This window comes from Rhinolophus ferrumequinum, chromosome 25 (assembly GCF_004115265.2).
Source record: "Rhinolophus ferrumequinum isolate MPI-CBG mRhiFer1 chromosome 25, mRhiFer1_v1.p, whole genome shotgun sequence".
NCBI classification, from domain to species: Eukaryota; Metazoa; Chordata; class Mammalia; order Chiroptera; family Rhinolophidae; genus Rhinolophus; species Rhinolophus ferrumequinum.
In genome coordinates this window covers 6,365,934-6,384,639 of record NC_046308.1, presented here as the reverse complement: position 1 = coordinate 6,384,639, position 18,706 = coordinate 6,365,934, and the positions used below count along the sequence as shown (strand labels likewise).

Sequence of the window (18,706 nt, the reverse complement as noted above, 5' to 3'; positions counted from 1 at the left end):
TACAAAAGACACCGTGCATCTCTCTGAGGGCTTATATTCTAATTGGGAAAAATCAATGTTTGCTGGGACAAGTCTCAAATGGCTATTGTCCCAAGCACAACCCAGTGTCCTCTGTACATTGAGGGGCACGGCAGCCCTGGGAGAGCTCAGACTCATGGGATCCCTGGGCGTTCTCTCCCCTCCTGGGAACGTTCCAGGGGCAGAATTCTGAAACAGGCTGGGCTGAGCGTGGTGCAGGGCAGAGGCAGCTAGGAGAGAACCGAGAACCAAGGCCAGCAGTTGGCATGGCCGGTGGAGTGGGTTCACGGGGCAGAATCTTGGATTGCTGAGCTCCAGAACTGGGCTGCCCTTCCAGAGAACATGCAACCTTGAGTGGGAAGCAGGATTTGCCAGTTAAAGGGGCTGAGTCCATTAAATCCCTGGTTTTCCTTGTTCCTCCTCTCTCAGGTTTCTGGAATAAGAGCTAGAAGGGACACTCCACAGGGTACAGAGTTGATGAATTTGGGCTTCAGTCTGACAGACTGGGGTGCAAATCTTGGCTTTGCTTCTTACAGCTCTGTAGCCTTAGGCAAGTCATGTCCCCTCTCTGAGCCTCAGTTTCTCTTCTGAAAAACAGGGGTAACAGATACTTATCTCACGGTATTAGGCAAAATGGTTTCTAGTGCTTGACGTGGCCGGCGCAATCTTAAGAAACAAGTTGCTCTCGGTGATCACTGCTTCACCCTGGGAGGAGTAGGCTGTATCACCTGAGAAGAATGTTCTTACATAGATAAGTATGCCAATTACGTTTCTTACTGCTTTGGAGTATACAGCTCTTAACAAGCACATGCCACTTGGCTAGAGGTCACCTGTGTTCCTGCCAGATATATATATATATCCTACATAAATATATCCTACATATATATATGCTACATATATATAGCCTACAGATCTACATGTTTATCAAGCCCCATCCGCTTTCCAGTGGGGAAATCCACCGTTTTGCTTCCACCCAAGACTCTGCTTCTATCTGTAAGTTCTTGTTTAATTCTGGAATTGTCAGCCTTTCTTCCATCCTTCAGCCCTGTCCTCTTTTGGAGGCTGGTTCCAGTAAACCCTGGGAATTTTTCCCAACACATGGACTCTCCAAAAATCAGTGCTTAGGCTAGCACATAGTAAATGTACAATAACTTGCTGATTATTGTTCAGGAAAATCTAATTAGGGACTTGATTAGCGTGGACTGTCAGGAAGGAGAGCAGAGTATAGTTTCTGGGTCTTCCCAAGGACACACCAGTAGATTGTACTAGTGGTCATAAATAATCACTGCCCGTCCCCTGTTGAACTAGACATGGTCAATGAAATATGGACAGAAGTGACATGTCACTTATGAACAGAAGCTTGAAGAGCTAGCATGCGATCCGCCAGGCTCTCTCCCCTCCGCCACAATGCTTGGCAATTTCCAGGTAGAGCTGCTCCCTCAGGTTGGGTCTCCGAGCGAGCAGGACCACTTTGCTCCTTAGTGGGCATAGAATGTATCAGTCACGGCAGCCAACAGGAAAACAGAAACTACAGCCATCATTTTCACAGAGAATTAGAATGGATATTGGAGAACTGGAAAAGGCTGCAGGTTAGAGTGTCACCACCCAGAGGCTCGGAGGAGAGGCCCCACAGAACTGGGACTCAGACCTCTGAGTAGGGGGTATTTGGCAATTGATCTTTCTGTGGGGACACAATAAGTTTGGTTCCAGGGTGTGTATATAAAAACTGCCAGGATGCAGAAGTGTTTCTTAGGTGACATTGACCAGAACAGACAAGAACAGGAAGTAGCAAGTCCCTTGTCTTTCTTCCAGCTTGCAGTCTCTAGCACATGCCCCCTATTGGAACAGCCTCCCAGGAGCAGCTGACAAAGCAGGAGTGTGGCTTGTGAGGACCCAGTCCCAGCTAAGTATAGAAGGGCAGCTTTGGAGCTGAGCGACAGCAGCTTAGTAACTGGCACATGGAGTGAGACTGAGAAACCTAGTCCCCAAGCCTAAATCCTGAGTCCTCTCCAAGTATAATGTGGGGTTTCCCTTCTTACCTCTTTGCCTCCTCGTCTGCCTTATATCAAATGCTTTCCTTTTCTAAGAGGTTCTAGAAGCCTCTAAACCCCTAAATATCGGTACTTTGCAAGAGGAAGAAAGTGTGGCACAGAGAGGCAAAGAAACTTGTTCAAGGTTACACAGTGCATGACTTGCGGAACTCATACTTGCCCTCAGGATTCCTGACTCCCAAACCTCGTTGCATGGGGGAACCTGGTATTAAAAACAACAAAAATAATAACAGATGCCCAGATCTCAATCCAGGTGATTCAGATGCAGGAAGTCTGAGGGGGTCTTGAGAGTGTGTATGTCTAACAACAACAATACATGCAAATATTTACATAGCACTTTCTTTGTGCCAGGCACAGTCCTAAGTGCTTTACATATGTGACTTCATTTAATCCTCACAATAATCTTAGGAAGTCTGTATTATTTTTCCCATTTTACAGATTGGAAAACTGAGGCACATCTCTATAACAAGCAGGAAATCTGATGCTATGGAACATCATATTCTTGCAGTAATTGCAAGTTGGCCCACAATGAAAACATTTAAAAATCAGGAATATTCATGCAAGAGAAAATAAAGAGTACAGTGGTTAAGAGCAGAGTGCTGGAGCCAGAATGATCAGGTCTGAATCTAGGGTGATCAACAGTGCTGGTTTTCCTGGAATGAAAGTTTCCTGGGACACAGGACTTCCAGCGCTGAAACCAGGATCGTTGGTCACCCTATATTCCAGTTCCACCACTCACTAGTCTGTAACTTTAGGGCAAGTTCTGTGACCTCTCTGTACCTCAGTTTCCCCATCTGTAAAATGGGGGTGATAACAGTATCTACCTCAAAATGTTCTGTCAATATTTAAGGTGTTTCTAAACTGCCTGAGTGTTTGCAATTAAAATGATTGTTAAAACTTGGATTTCCAGATTTACTTTCCTTGAAAGATTGGAAGATCCAGCAACAAAGGACCTACATTCTTACCTATTTATTTAGCAAACATTCATATATAGTGCTTTTTACTACATGCCAGGCACTGTTCTAGACATTTGCAGACATTCATTCATTCAGAACATCTCCATGAGATGGGTTCTATTATTGTCCAATTTTACAGATGAGGAAACTGAAGCATAGGGAAAGGAAGTAACTTACCCAGTGTCACACAGTAAGAGGCAGAGTCAGGAGCCAAATCCAGCCCAGCTGGCTCATTTGGTGACAACCAGCTAACACTGGGTCGTAACTGCCCCCTTGAGAAGGGCATGAATTCCCTAGTTCACTTCAGCCCCCCACCTGAGTTTCTATTTCTATTCCTCCCAGGACCTTTGAGCTCCATGTTTTCCACCCCCACATCCCAGGGGGTCTCAAACACAATGGTATCTTTCCTAAATAATCCCAGTGAGCAAGCCTGAGGTCACTAAGTCCAACTTTCATTTCTTTGGTCCCAGGTTTTCTCAAAAATCATCCTCTCCTCTGAGAGATTTAGATTAATCCAATGGCTCAGGATCAGCGGAGAGTCTGGCCAGACCGATTACCTGCCGTGACCCCAAAATTCACTCATGCACACCTGCTCCTGAGACATTTGCTGATTAATACCAGCAGGGAGCTTGGGGATGCTGTGTTTTGCACCCTCTGGGGACTTCTCTGAGTTGAACAGGCGGCAGCCTGACATAGGGCTGTAGTTGAACACGCACCTCTTCCCTTCTCATCCCCATTCCCCCAGCTACCTACCCTGCCCTGAATTTGCATCATTTGAAAGTTCCACCATATTCCACACAATTTAATGTCCCAGAAAATAAAAGCTGATCAAGTCAATGGTCATTAAAGAATTTGAGAGTGGCCAGAATGTTCTGAAGTCATCTTGGTCAGGGCTGTGTGATAAATGTCTGTCCAGTTTTCCTGCCTCCTTGCAGACAGCATCCCAGTTTCCCTCGTCTACTCTTAGTCCATGAGGTTTGGGAGGCTGCCCCTCCACTGTGTGGATGCAGGTGGCCTGGTCCATGGGAGCTGCATTCCTGTTTCAAGGCCAAGTTCTTGCCAGATTCCAGAACAGCCTCGCCCCTCTGCTCCCTCAGGACAGGGGCTCCCTGCTCTGCCAGTCCCAGGAGTGTCACCAGCCCCTGCTGGTTCCCTCTCCCCTGCCCACAGCTCTGTTACAAGTGCCTTCATCAGACACCCCTGTGTCTTGTGTGGGACCCTAACTGATTGATACACCTGGAGATGGAAACACCAGCAGCCCCTTCGAGGGCTGAGTACCCCTTTCACCCCCAAATCTGTTTTTCGGCCCCCTTTACCTTTTTGCCCTGAGCCCAAGGACTCACCTGCTTCCTTTTCACGGCAAATGCTGCTAGCTGCCACCCTCTCTCTTTTAGGGTTGCCCTTCTCACACTTAGCTTCAGACTGGGGTTCAATCTCCCAGCCACCCTCTCCCTCACCACTCTGAGTTACTTTCACTGTGCACCAGGCCCTGTGCTCAGGATTGCACAGGCATGAACCCCTACAGGGAACCCTACGTGGGGAAGGCACACCGCTTAAGCCATCTCCCAAAGTTCAGTCAGGGATGAACCATTTTCCAGATTTGGCAAATCGTTGGTGGGCAGGAGGGCATGGTGGTTATAGGCTTGGGCTGTGGAGTCAGACAGATCTCAACGTAAATCCCACTTCTGCCATGTGCTAGCTGTGTGATTTGGGCAAGTGACTTAACCTCTCTGGGCCTCTGTTGCTTCATTCAGGCTGCCATGTCCCACAACTCCAGGAGATATCATTCTTGTGCACCAGAGGGTACCATTTACACAAACTGCTGAGTGAATGCTACCCCTGGAGTCCTGAAAAAAGTGACGCTGACAATGACCTAGCACCTCCTTGGTTGTCAGCACCTCATTGTTGTCAGAGTTCATTATGGCATGAGTAAGCGCTCAGTAATCATCCCAATGACCTTAGCAGTCTGTCCCGCCACCTCAAAGGCCATTCTAAACTCTACCACTGGTGTCTCCAACGCCAGCACTGCAAGTACTCAGTTCTCCTGTCTGATCTTGTGGCAGACATTATCAATCAATCCTGGCATTCTTTCCCCACAGATCCAGGATGCAGCACTCTAGGCAGGCAGCCATTACCAAATGATTCAGGCAGTCTGTCAAGACAAAAACCACATTTGCTATTCCTTCTCAAGACTGTAATGTCCTTGAGAGCAGAAGTAGAGTTCTTAATCAGCTCTGCCCACTCCTGCCCCAAAATAGTAGTAAGTTGTCATATATTAAGGACTCGGGAAATTTGTGGATGGACAAATTTGGCTTTCCTTCTTACTAGTATGCGTTTGGGTAAGTCCCTTCATACTTCTCATGTCAAACACAAATGGAAGCTCAGGAGCATGTAGGGACATGCCCAGGGTCACACGACTGGTAAGAAAGGGAACAAAATGATACCAAACAGAGACAATAAGATCTCCTTCACTGTATGCTGGTAGAGCTGTGGATTCATGGAAAACTCTTAGCACACGCTTGGCATATCATGCCAGACTTCTGTTTCCTGGCCCCAGCCTTGCATAAAACTGTCCTCAGGGGTTCTCTGGCCAAAATCCTTCCTTGATATGAGAACACAGAAGGTCGCAGAAAGCCCAGGTTATTGGCTCACAGTCTTGTGAGAATGCACCCTCTGGAACACTGAAGCAGGTAACTGAGAACTTTCTAGAACCCTGGGCTGGATCCAGATGCTGTGAGATCACACACTTGAGACCTCAGTTTGCTCAGCTAAGAAGCAGAGGTTGAAATGCTGATCTCAAAAGGCTCCTCTGACATTCAAAGCTGCCTTCTCCTGCTCCCTCCCTTGTGGCCCAAAGCAAACTGGTGGGTGGCATGTTATATAAGGAGTTTCCCAGCTTGTTGTGCAACTCTGGGCTGCCACACAGCTGCAGGACAGGGGACCCAGGTGGCTGGGCCTGACTGAAACAGAGGACAGCTTCCAGTGGGACCTGACCATGAAGGCATGAACACTGATCCCTAGCATGGATCTTAGTCCTTCCTTCCTTCCTTCTTTCCTTCCTTCCTTTCTTCCTTCCTTCCTTCCTTCTTCCCTTCCTTCCCTCCTTCCCTCACTTCTTCTTCTTTCTTCTTTCCCATCCTCCTCCTCCTCTTCCTCCTCCTCATCTTGTTTCTCTCTCTCTCTCTCTCTCTCTCTGTCTCTCTCTCTCTCCTACTCATAACCTACTCATAATCTACTGATTGAAAACATGGGTTCGAATCCCAGCTCTACCTATTACCAGCTGTATGGCCGTGGGCAAGTTGCTTAAACTCTCTGGGCCTCAGTTTCCTCTGATAATAACAGTACCAACCCTCCCAGTCCAGGCTCACAGTCCCTGGCCTCACAGAACCTATAGCCTATGAGAGGAAACCAGCTTTAAATAAATAAATATACAATTAATTGATTAACTATCAGTTAATAGGGCTAAACACTATGAAAGACCATCTAAAGAAGGTTCCTGAGCTATTCTTGCCAAAGAGCAGGGGAGTCAGGGACTATTTCCCAGGGGAAGTAGGAGTTTGTAATTGTCTTTATTGGCTTGTCTATTCGTTTATTGTCTCTTTCATTAGCTTGTAAGCTGCAAGAGGGCTGGGATCATGTATATTTTATTTACTAATGTTTACCTGGCATTGGGAGGCACTCAATGTTTGGATGATGAATGAATGATATTCCACTGGAGACCAGAAGGATGAGTAGGAGTAAACCTAGTGAAGAGAGTGCATGGAAGAGTATCCCAGGCAGAAGGAACAGCAAGTGCAAAGGCCCTGTGGCTGGAAAGAGGTTGTAGTGTTTAAGGAAATGAAGCAAGGATGGTGTGTCTGGAGCAAGCAGAGTGACAGGGAGCGCAAGACAGGCCACATAAGGCCTTGGGAGCCACATGGTGGATTTTCTCCACCAAGTGCCCAACCAGGGCTGTAACGGGGGCTGAGCTGGGATGTCAGAGAGGCCTGGGGTCAAATCCCAGCTTCCCCATTTTCCGCGGCATGACAAGTCAATTAACCTCCATGAGCCCCAGTACCTTGTTTGCAAAGGGGAAATAATAATAATAATTTATTGCATTGGGTCTGGGGAGGGTTATGGAATATAAAACGCTAAGCACAGTACCTGGCACACAGAGACGCTCAAGCAACATATTTGTAGTTATAATAATAATGACATCATTATGACGGATCCATGTCTCCTTGTTCTCTGTCACTGTCCCCTAAAACTGAGTCTTCCCTTAATGGGGGAGGGCCCCCATTTCCAGAAACCCCCACAGGAGCATAGTTGTTCTACCCTCCCCACTCATTCCAGGCTCCAGCTCCCTCAGGCCCTCCTGGGGCTGTTCTCCTTGAAAGTCCTGCAGCCAAGACTCTGAAGAGATGGTTCCCTTGGCTCAGGGCAGAATCTGCATCCATGTTGCTAAGCAACCAACCCCCATCCAGATGCCAACTGCAACCTGGGATGAGCATCAGCACTCTGGGGAGGGCCTCCTGGGGTGTCCCCAGGACTACAGGCTACAACCAGGGCTGTGGCAGGGGCCAGCCAGGGAAGATGGCTCACGAAGGGTCAGTATACAGCAGTGGAAAGCCCTGGGGTCAAGGACAAATCCAAGTGCATTCAGACTCAAGCTGTGCAATTTACCAGCTGTGCTGCCTTGAGCAAGTCAATGAATCTCTCTGAGCCTCAGCTTACTCATCTGCACAATGGGTTGCAGGCCTAACCACAGATCCGTCATGGGGATTACACGGATGACGTTCATGACAACGCCCAGCACAAAGCAGGTGCTCAAAGAATCTTGAAATACGGATGTGTATCCAGGGATGAATCCACTAATCAGGGGTAATAAAATTCAAACTCTGCACCTGCTCTGCATGGTCCCTTGACCTGATCCCCCAATTTTCTTCTGTCAAACTAATTACCTACTAGTCCAGGCTTTCTCAACCTCGGCACTACTGACTGTTTTTAAATAGCTTTATTGGCATATTATTTCCATATCACACAATCCGTTCATTTAAAGGGTACAATTCAATGCTTATTAGTATATACACATGTTCCCTGCTAAAAATTGGATTTCTTTTACTTTCAAAGACGGAGACTTTAGAATGGACATTAGGGGATACAGAGCAGCCTTTGCCACAGCTTCAAATTCCTATTCTGTGAATTGGGGGTAACACTAGTTCTGCCTCCTAAGGTCCTTGTGAGAATTAATTAAGTTGATGGGTATAAAGAGTAAATTGGCAATAAATGCTAGTGGTTATTATGAAGATTAGTAAAACATCCTGGTAGCAAATAAGGAGGAAGAAAAAGCAGTGTTTTCTGTGCCAAGTAGGGCATGTACCCAGGTTCAGTCAGGTACATTGATTGGGTAAATGACAGGGAGCTGTCCAGAGAGAACACCAGAACCTGCCCTAACGCCCAGAGAGCAGTCAGAGATAACGGAGTACCTCCCTTTGCCTCCAGGAAGCGAGCCAAAATCCTTAGGAACAACCTGTGCTTCTAAGAGGCCAAAGGTGACACTTGCATTAACTTGCACAATTCATTTGTGTCTCCAACCTGTCCTCAGGAGCTTGGGTGAAGCGGGGCCTGGCCTCCTTTGAAACGGGGCAGGGTCTGAAGATGGTAACTAGGGGTTGGGTGAGAGTGGATGGCAGTGTCAGCAACAAATTCCGAGAGGTATTTACCTAGGAATACCCAGGTATTCCAGAATATCCCTGAGTGTCCCGCAAAAAGGCACTTCCTTGAGCCTACTTATACCCCACCCCTGTTGCCCCCCTCCCTGTCACTCTCTCACCCCTTTCCTTGCTTTGCCTTGTTTTTACTTTCATTGCCATTGTTTTTCTCTGCTATTATATATTCATTTGCTGTTTACTTCTCTGCTGTCTGTCAACCCCTCCGTGAGCTTCATGACAGTGGGGACCTTGTCTTCTATTTTCCTTGCACCCTGCACAGTAACTGGCACACAGTAGGTACTCAATAAAGGTGCTGAGTGTGTGTGTGAGTGAATGAGGACTTGGGGTGTTAGGACAGCTATGGCGGTGAGCTAGATACCACCTGGCCTCCAGAAGATGCTGGTGTTTAACCAGGGCACGCAGCTCAATCCTGAGATATAAGGACGCGGAACTCTCAAGGACAGACAGGGTTAACCCCCTTCTAAGAGGGTCTGGAGGCCAGACAAGGCCTGGGGTAAGGTCTCCATTTGGTAGATGAAGACAAAGAAGTACAATGACTCAGCAGAGACCAGCTCGGACACAGGCAGCAGGGAGAGGAGTGGATTCACCAAAGGTGCTCATTTTCTCAGCCCCACACCCTCCCATGGGTTTGCAGCAGATAGTGAGATGATGATGACCGCGAACGTCAACGTAACAAACACTATTTACCAGATGTTGTTCAGAGCATTTTACTACGTTAACTCATTTAATCCTAGGAAGTAGGTAATGTGGTTATCCCCACTTTCCAGAAGGGAAAGTCACGGCAGAGGTTAGGCAACTTGCCAAGGTGACAAGGCTCAGAAGTGGCTGAGCAGGGACTGGAGCAGGTGATCCTGGGCGTCGTGTCAGAGCAAAACATCTCACGATCATCCTGCCGCCCCGGAAGTCAAAGCGCTGCCAAGGGCTTCTCGTCCCAAGACCAGGATCAGGGTGACCCACGCCTGCCCTCCTCTTTCTTGAATTCCCATCAGGACCACAAATTTTGCCTTCATGCATTGTTCCCTGGTGAGAGGGGTGCCCTCATGGTCAGACAGACTTAGGTTCAAATCCCAGCTCAGCTACTTCCTAAATAAGTGAAGAGGGATAAGTGACATCACCTTTCTGAGCCTCAGTTACCCCATCTGCAAAATGGAGCTGCTGATGTTTTACCCGGGAACAGTTATGAGGTCTGGTGAGGAAATCCCCCCAAGCTCCAAGCTCCCTGCATGTCACGCCCGTGGAGGAAATGGTTGCTGTGTTTCTTCCCACCAGTCTTGCCTCCTCTGTCCCCTTCTGCTTCCCCCCAGACCACCTCCCACCCCAAACTAGCAACCTGCTTGCTGACCTTGCCAGAACCTCCCACCTTCCGGAGGATCAAAGTCGGAGAAATTAAAGGCCCTGTGGAATCCCTTCAGACTCCAGTGCTTAGCAACCCAGGCAATTTAAGAAATCTCTCGGATTTGAGTGCTGAGTAAATCAGATGTTAAAAAAAAAAATTCCAAACTCTAAACCCTGTAAGGAGCTAAATCTGGTGCCCCACAAAGCTATTTTTTTTAAAATGTCCTTTGGGCATTACTGAGAGGTAAGAGTTTTGAGTATTTGTATCTTAGGGCTGCCTAACCCTCTCAAAGGGCTCAGAGTCAAGGGAGATGTTTAAAATACAGGGTCCCCAGATGAATGCAAACGAAGGGACATTCTCCCCAACAAGTGGTCTAGATGCTTCGAAATGTCAAGGTCATGAAAAACCAAAACAAAAAACAAAAAAACAAAAAAAAAGTCTGAGGAACTGTTTCAGATTTAAAAGGACAAAAAAGAAATGACCACTAAAAGCATTGTGTGATTCTGGATTATTAACAAAGGCAGGTGGAGGACAATTAGGGAAATTTGCTATGGAATGTGGCTTCGATAATAGTACTGCATCATACTAAGTATCCCAAATTTGATAATTCTGGTGTAGTTACGTAAGAGAATTTCCTTGTTCTTAAGAGGCATCACATTTGCAACTTCTCAAATGATTCAGAAAAAAAAACCAATATGCATATTTATATATGGAAAGAGAGAAATGATGGCGCAAATGTGGCAAAAATCAGGATAAAGAATATATATGAGTCCTTTGCAATATTTCAGCAAGAGTGGAATTATTTCAAAGAGAAAAGATTTTTTAACGGCAGATTCCTGAGTCCCATCCCCTAGAGAGCCCAATTCATTGGATCTTTGGAAGTGTCCAGGAATCTGCATTTTAGCAAGCTCCCCAGGGGATTCTGGCAAGGGAAGCCTGACTGTAATTCTAGCTCTGCAGAAGCCTGGGGCCTTCTTTCCCATTCAGAGGGCAGAGGCACAGCCCCTCTGATTTTCACCCTCCTTTCCCCGCTATTCTAGGCAACAATCAAGGAGCCACTAATGGAGGGTGTTGCAAACCAACAGCGTAACAGGTTCCTCCAGATTTTTCCCAAGAGCAGAGCTTGTTCCGAGCCTCTAACCCCCTTATAATTACACGACTTAAAATACAATTGCTATATACAATCTGCTGGGGAAGGGAAATAGAAATGAACTGGGGTAAAGAGGAGCCCGCCAAGACAGGCTAAAGGGGCACCAGGAGGATCAGAGGACTCAGGGATGACGATGACATCACCTGGCTTTAATCCTCCTTAGTCATTTTCATTTGGGACATTGGCAGCTGCTGTCATTTCTTAATGTATGGGAGGCACCAACAGCTCAGCTCCTCGTTGGTGTTTGAATATGCCAGGGGGCTATCTCGCCAAGACAGGGATGCCTCTCGAAAGCAAAGCGGAGCCTTGGAAAAAGTGACTACACCCCAAAAGGCAATCAGAAGGAAAACAACTCAGGTGGAAATGCAACAGCCTAGCCAGAGGCTTGCAAACTGCTTTAACCAGATCCCACAAAAAGAAATACATTTGCATCACAATCTGGTTCTCTCTCTCTCTCTCTCTTTCTCTCTCTCTCTCTCTCACACACACACACACACACACACACACACACACACACACACAATGATGGGCTTGAAATGCTCCATCCTCCTCCAAGGAAGGCTTTGTTGCCCCAGCTTCTGGGAGTGCTACCTGCAGAGAGCCTCCAGCGTCAGCCCCTTGGTCTGAGTCCCTGCCTCACCTTCAGGGAGCCACCTTGCCCAAAGTCACAACCCTTTCCCAGGGTGGCTCATGTCCAGTGACTAATTAAGGGAAGGATAAAGACCTGGCTATCCTGGCCCAACACAGGACAATTCTGAAGACCCATGTTAACTCCTGGGTCCTGTATTCCTTGTGGGGTTAGTCAAGGTTATTGCTGAGCCCCCATATTAGCTTCACCTCACCCCTGCCCACTCCTGCTTCCTGCCCCTCCCTTCCACAGGAGTTGATCTCAAGGACATTCCCTAATAAACCTCCCAAACACTAACCTCTGTCTCAGGCTCTGCTTCCTTGGAGAACCTAAGCTGGGACACACATAATTAAAACAATAGTGCTGCAACAACGTTTATTCTTTTTATGTGTGTGCATTCTCATTACTATCTATGCTATTTTTTATGTTGGTCATGACCCAGTAAATTATTTTCGTGTCTCAGCCATGGATTGAAAATACTAGCTTGAACTATGTCCATGAAGCACAGAAGATGGTCCGTATGTACTTTGGGTTGTCTTTGGCTGCAAGTAAAAGAATGCCTGGCTAAACATGGATGAAATAACAGAGGTTTACTTTTTACATAACAACTGATGTAGAAACTGGTTCCAGAGTTTGTTCCTGACTCAACAACTTCAAAAACCCAGGTTCGTTTCCTATTTCTCCACCATCCTTGACGTGTTGGCCATGTCTCCTCATAGCCACAATATGGCTGCCACTGCTCCAGGCATCATGTCCTCACACAACCATCTTCACAGGAAGTTGGGGTGGGAAGCATCTCTTCACACATTGTTTTTAATTCAGGAAGAAAAAATTCTGCAGAAGCCCCAGGAGCAGACTTCCCTTATTTCTCATTGGCCAGAACTGGGTCACTGATCATGTCTAAATCAATCTCTATCATCTAAAGTTCCACTAACAAAGGCAAAAACGTGAATGAGGGTTGGTAAGCAGCCAACAAGGTCTGCCACACTCGATGTCAGGTATCCCATTCAGCTCTTATTTCCTTCTAGGGTCTAATGTCAAAGATCCTGAGGTGGGGCAGTCACTGATTTTAGGCAGATTCACAGCAGTCATACCACTACTCAGCACCCCAGACCCACGACAGACATCACTAGTAGATCACAGAAGTCTTTCCCACTGAGCAGGAATGTGATTTCACAATGTATTCCAACAAAGTACTTCATGCACCCATTACCAACTTATTAGAATTAGAATCTGACATGCAATCTGGTTCCTGCCCTATCCTCTAGACCAGAGGATAACAATGGAAGCAGATATGAGGATGATTAACCAATTTTAGCTCTGTATTTTCAGAACACTCTCTGACGCAACACTCTCCAACCTTCTCTCCTCACTTAGAATATTTCCTCCTTCTCTGGGCCTATCTAAATCCCATTTGTCCTTGAAAGAGGCCCAACTCAAGCCTGATTCCTCCAGGAAGTATCCATGGTATAACCTCATCTAAAATTATTTGCTGAACCCACTGCTCAATCTTAACAATACTCAAAGTAGGATAACCAGACATTGTGTGTCTACTACCAGTTCACAAGAAATATGGGGACTAACATTAAATGACACATGGGATGTAATTAGCAAAAATCTAAAATGTCAGACACTAAAGAACCAAAAACTTAATGTCATTAGCAAGTAAATGACATTTTAAAAAGGAGGGGAAATTTTGTCGATTTGTATCAGTTATCTATTTGCCACAATAGTGCTATGTAATAAGCCACACTAGAACATAGTAATTTAAAATAACAATTAATTATTTCTCATGAATCTGTGGTCAGATGGGCAGTTCTTTTGGTCTAGGGCAGGCTCAGTGGAATCGTGCAAGACATCTCAAGGCCCAGACCCAGAAATCATCACTTCTGCTGCATCCTATTGGCCAAAGCAAGTGACATGGTCAAGCCTAGATTCCAAGATGGGGACACAGACTCTACCTCTCAACAGAAGAAGCTGCAAAGTCACATAGCTGAGGCAGTGGATACAGAGGCCATTTATTGCAATCAATCCACCACATGTTTAAAAGAGATCAAGTATATATCAACCAAATGCAATGTGTGCTCTTGTTCAGATCTGGATTTAAACAAAACAACTGTAACAACCATTTTTGTGGTCATTAGGGAAAATTGAACACCGACTGAGTATTAAATGATAATAAGGAATTGTTGATTTTTAACACAATAGTGGTATTGTGAATTTTTTCAAATGTCCTTATTGTTAGAAGTATTTGTGGATGGAATTATATGATGTCTGGGATTTATTCTAAAATATTCCATCAAAAAAGGAAATGGGGGGGATGGATAGTAGATGTACCAGAATGACAAAAAAGTTGATAGCTGTTGAAGCTGGGTAATGCACACGTGGGGGCTTATATTACTATTCTCATTACATTATGTGTACATGTTTGAAATTTTCCGCAAAAGAAATGTTTTAAGATTGTTCAGCTTTCTTTCGCTCAGGTAATTTCATAGAGTGTTGCGTGATTATCGCTGATGGCTCAAGAACATTACAGAGAAAGTCTTAATTTGGCACTCACCTGTCTTTAACACCTATCAAACACTCATTAATCTCTCTTTATAGCAAAATGAGAGTAGGTCTCAGGCTCCAGAGCTCTTAGAAGGAAAAGGATATGGCAAGCATTTCATATCATTGCTTGATTGTCACTGCATTTATTTCTTACTATTACCTTTTCTCTACCATGAGTGATGCTGCCTTTCTCTTTATGGATAGTGACAAGAAGTTCTCTTTTTAAATAAGTTAAGGTTATAAACAGGAACTTTTTAAGTGATTAAATCAACAATACAGATAGTAAAAGGTTATGCTAAAACTGTGAAGATGGTTGTTTTCATTAAGCAGGTCGCCTACCTGCTCTAACAAACAATTCCAAATCTCACTGGCTTCAGGTAATAAAGTTCTGTTTTTCATGTTACAGCCCAATGCATGGTACAGGGGTATGGGCTCTGCTCCACAGAGTCATTTAGGGACCCAGGCTCCTCCCAGCTAGTAGCTCTGAAAACCTCCAGGCCTCGGGCTCCACCATTGGACCTTCTGCATTCAACTAGCAGACTGGAGAAGTGAGAGCAAGTCTACAGTGTCACATGGGAGGATTTGGGGACTACGCCTAGACATGCATACTTCACTCCAGCCCACATTCATTAGCTAGAACTTCATCACATGGTCCCATCTAGCTGCAAGGGAGACTGGAGATGTAGCCGTAAGTTCAGGAAGAAAGGGGTTTGGTGAACATTCAGCATTACCTCTGTCAAAGTGCCCCTCAAATGACAGAAATTTGAGAAAAAACATTCTAAAAGATAAAGCCCAAATGCATCAGTGTGGCACAGAGAGGCCTTTATGATTCCGGCTATATCAGTCATGGTTCAGACCAGAGAACCACTATGAGCACCACAGAAGAAAGGATTGATTACAAAGGTTAGACTGTGTACTACTGTGGGAGCTGGCACAGGAATCTATTCAATGATCTTGTCTCTGCATCACTTAGAGCAGCTGTCAAGGAGAAAGGCTAGGCATGAATGAGAACAAGCACAAATTGGAACCTGGGAAGATGAACTTGGATCCACAAGGACAATTGGTACTTGTGTCCACACTGCCTGGGGCCCTGCCTTAACCTTCAGAGCATAAAAAGCATGGCTTCAGTTTCACTTCTACCTTCCAAATCTCACACAAATTTCTCCTTAGCCAATGCTAACCCAGGACCATACAGGGCAGGTAATTCTGGAAAAGTTCTTGCCTAGATGGACACACTACAAGCCACTTCATGGGCCTGTGGACCACTAGTCCCTGGAATGTCCTTTCCTATCATAGTCTTGTGCCCAAATCCTCCTCAGCCTTCATGATCTGGTCAAATGTCACCTCCTCCCAGAAGTCTTTCCTGAAGTCCCTAAGCAGAGATGGGAGAGTGATGGAGCCATAAATACAGTGGAAGGTTGTATAATATGCCATGTGATCCTTCTCCATAAGATTTCAGCATAAGATTTGCTGAAATCTTCAGCAAAGTTGCTAAATGCACTAAATACTGAGTGTGACTGGATTTCATCTCAAAAATAGGGACGAGGCTGGGCTTCACATCTGGGTTTTAGTCAGACTGGAAGCAAGATAGCTCACACAGGCTCATGTGAGCCCCGAGACAGGGAAACCCATGAGAGTGAAGCAAGTGTATTACCCTGTCCTGTTGACGCTGGGCTTGGACTTGGCCATGCAATTGTTTTCAGCCAATGGAGTGTAGGCAGAAGTGATATGCTAGTTCTGAGCCAAGGCGTTAAGAAACTTTACATGTCTTTGCTCACCTCCTTGCACTTCTGCTATTCACCATGAAAGCAATTGCTGATCCAAAGAGTATGAAAGACCTGTAGAAGAAACATATAGAACATACCTGAACTCAACTGCAGCCCGGAGCCAAGCCCAGGTGATTCCAGAAGAGCCACAGTTCACCGGGAAACTAATGAGCAAAAAAATAAGTGTTGTTGTGTCATAGCTGAATTGAGACATAATTCACATACCATAAAATTCACCCATTTAAATAGTACAAGTCAATGGTTTGTGTTTTTTTTAGCATATTCACCGTTGTGCAACCATCACTACAATCAGCTTTAGAACACTTTCATCACCCCAAAAGGAAACATGTCCATTGTGTTAGCAGTCTTTCCCCATTTCCCTGTTTGTTACATAGCATTATGGCGGCAGTAGCTGACATACTCATATACACAGGTATTAGAAATACAGTGTAGGCAAGTTCACATTTTACATTCTCCTTGCAGAAGTTTAGAAGAAAGGTTTGCATCCTCACAGACTCCCCTACACACATTCATACAATAGTACCCACATGCTCAGACATGCTTCTATAAAGACACACATTCACACTCACAGAGACTCACACTCATTTTCACTGACACAAAGATTCATACACAAATTCACGTACACATACTCACAATTACATGCTTGTAGACACACACACCCAGAGAGCAATTTCCCAAACTCCAGTCATTCCAATGATTCATCATAATTTTTTCCACATCTGCATATCACATATGCTTTTGTTTCCTTTTTTCCTTGAACTGACTCACATTTTTTATTTAAACAAATTTGTTTTTAAAATAAAGTGCTATACATAGACGGACCTCTTCCTTCCCAGCTACTCTTGCCCCTTCCTTCGGCCACATCCAATCCTACCCATTACAAGCATGAGGAGGCTGAGAGCCACCACCTCCAGGAAGCCCTCTGACCAATGGCAGGCGACCCATATAGTGGCACAGGGCCATGCACTTAGAAAAGCCTCCTGCTTCCTTTAGTGCTCTACTGTCAGCATTAGGAAATTCTTACTACTTTATGAATTACAGTTTTAGTAATTATAATAATTTTAATACATTTAATAAATTTTAATAATTTATTAATTATAATGTAGTTTCATTTTGCACGGGACCTCACAATTTTGTAGCCTCTCCTGCCCGGACCACTGAGTATTCCAGCTTCTATGGGCTTCCTGAGGTGGCAGTTCCTCCACTGGACCATGAGCAGATGCAGGGCCAATCACGTCTCACACAGCCCAGACCTTGCAGTCTGAGAAGATGGGAGTTTGGATCTCGGCTCCATCTGCCACCTGAATGACCTTGGGCCGACCTGCTATGATCTCTGCAAGGCCAGGACAAGAGTACAGATGGAGGCCCACAGGCCATGCGTCTAAAAGTCTTCTTGGTAAAAACCAAGCTTACAAACTGTCAGATAAAATATGTTCTAACTTCCTATTTTAACAACTATACCTTAATTTCAAGAAAGTCAAAAATATGTATAAAGCTATGGTTTTTACATGTCTGAAAACTGGCAAAATATCAAAGGTAACTGAATTAAATTGTCATTGTGCATGTTGTATTGATATTGTATTGATGTGTCAGTGATGCCTAAATCAATAATTTTAAAAAGACATATGTAATCAATAAATTACTATATATTTATTCCATGAAACTTATTTTTCTTGCCTTCGTTTTAGCAAAATTGTTCATCATATTACTATAATCATGACTTTTACATAATTTGTGTGCTATTAACAGTGATGAACTAAAGGAATAAAAAATAAAGTGAAATTATATCAAAATATACAAAGTTTGAATATATTTTGATCAGAAATGTACGTTAAAGTAAATGCAGAAATATAACAATTTAAAATATTTTGTTTTTGTTTTTGTTTTTGTTTTATTTTTTTTTTAATTTATTGGGGTGACAATTGTTAGTAAAATTACATAGATAAAAACATTTTGTTTTTAAGAGTTATTTTTCTCCTAAAGTATTTTTTCTGTGAAAATTAAATTATCTATTAAATTAAAATTGTCTTTTAAAGTCAAAAGGCAAAACACAAATATACAATTAAAATAACATTTAAAAATAAATTATTTAAATAAAGCTACAAATGTTCATTTTAAATTTTAATTAAATTCTAATAACTACTCAAAAATAAAATTGCTCACTAACCTAGAATTCAATGTCAAGTAGGCAAAATAAAGGAATGTATCACATTTCATGCATTTCAACATCTAGATCTATATGTATTCAAATTTAAGGGTAACATGAATCACTTAATATTTCAAAATGATCCTCTGTTGCTGTATTAGTTATATATTGCTATGTAACAAATAACCATAAATTTAGCAGTTTAAAACAAGACAGATTTACCATCTCACAGTTTCTATGGTCAAGAATCCAGGCATGGCTTAGCTAAACTCTCTGCTTCAGTCTCTTTTTAGAAGGCTGCAGGCAGCCAGGACGGGGGTCCCATCAGAGACTCAACTGGGGAAGGACCTGCCTTTAAGCTCGTGCGGAGGTT

The 18,706-nt window shown here is 44.4% G+C and overlaps 1 protein-coding gene across 3 annotated transcripts in view; it reads right to left on the bottom strand.

Moving 5' to 3' along the window:
* Nucleotides 1-16,842, bottom strand: part of CCDC63 (coiled-coil domain containing 63) — a 55,398-nt gene extending 38,556 nt beyond the window's left edge. For 2 of the 3 annotated variants that reach the window (XM_033097961.1, XM_033097960.1), the window contains exons 1-3: nt 16,821-16,842; nt 16,265-16,330; nt 5,028-5,177 (exon numbers count right to left, since the gene is read on the bottom strand). The gene's annotated coding sequence lies outside the window, so the exon portion shown is untranslated. Of the gene's footprint in view, nt 1-5,027; nt 5,178-16,264; nt 16,331-16,820 lie in introns of those variants that run through there. The other variant, XM_033097962.1, reaches the window with a different exon arrangement.
* Nucleotides 16,843-18,706: the final 1,864 nt, after the last annotated feature.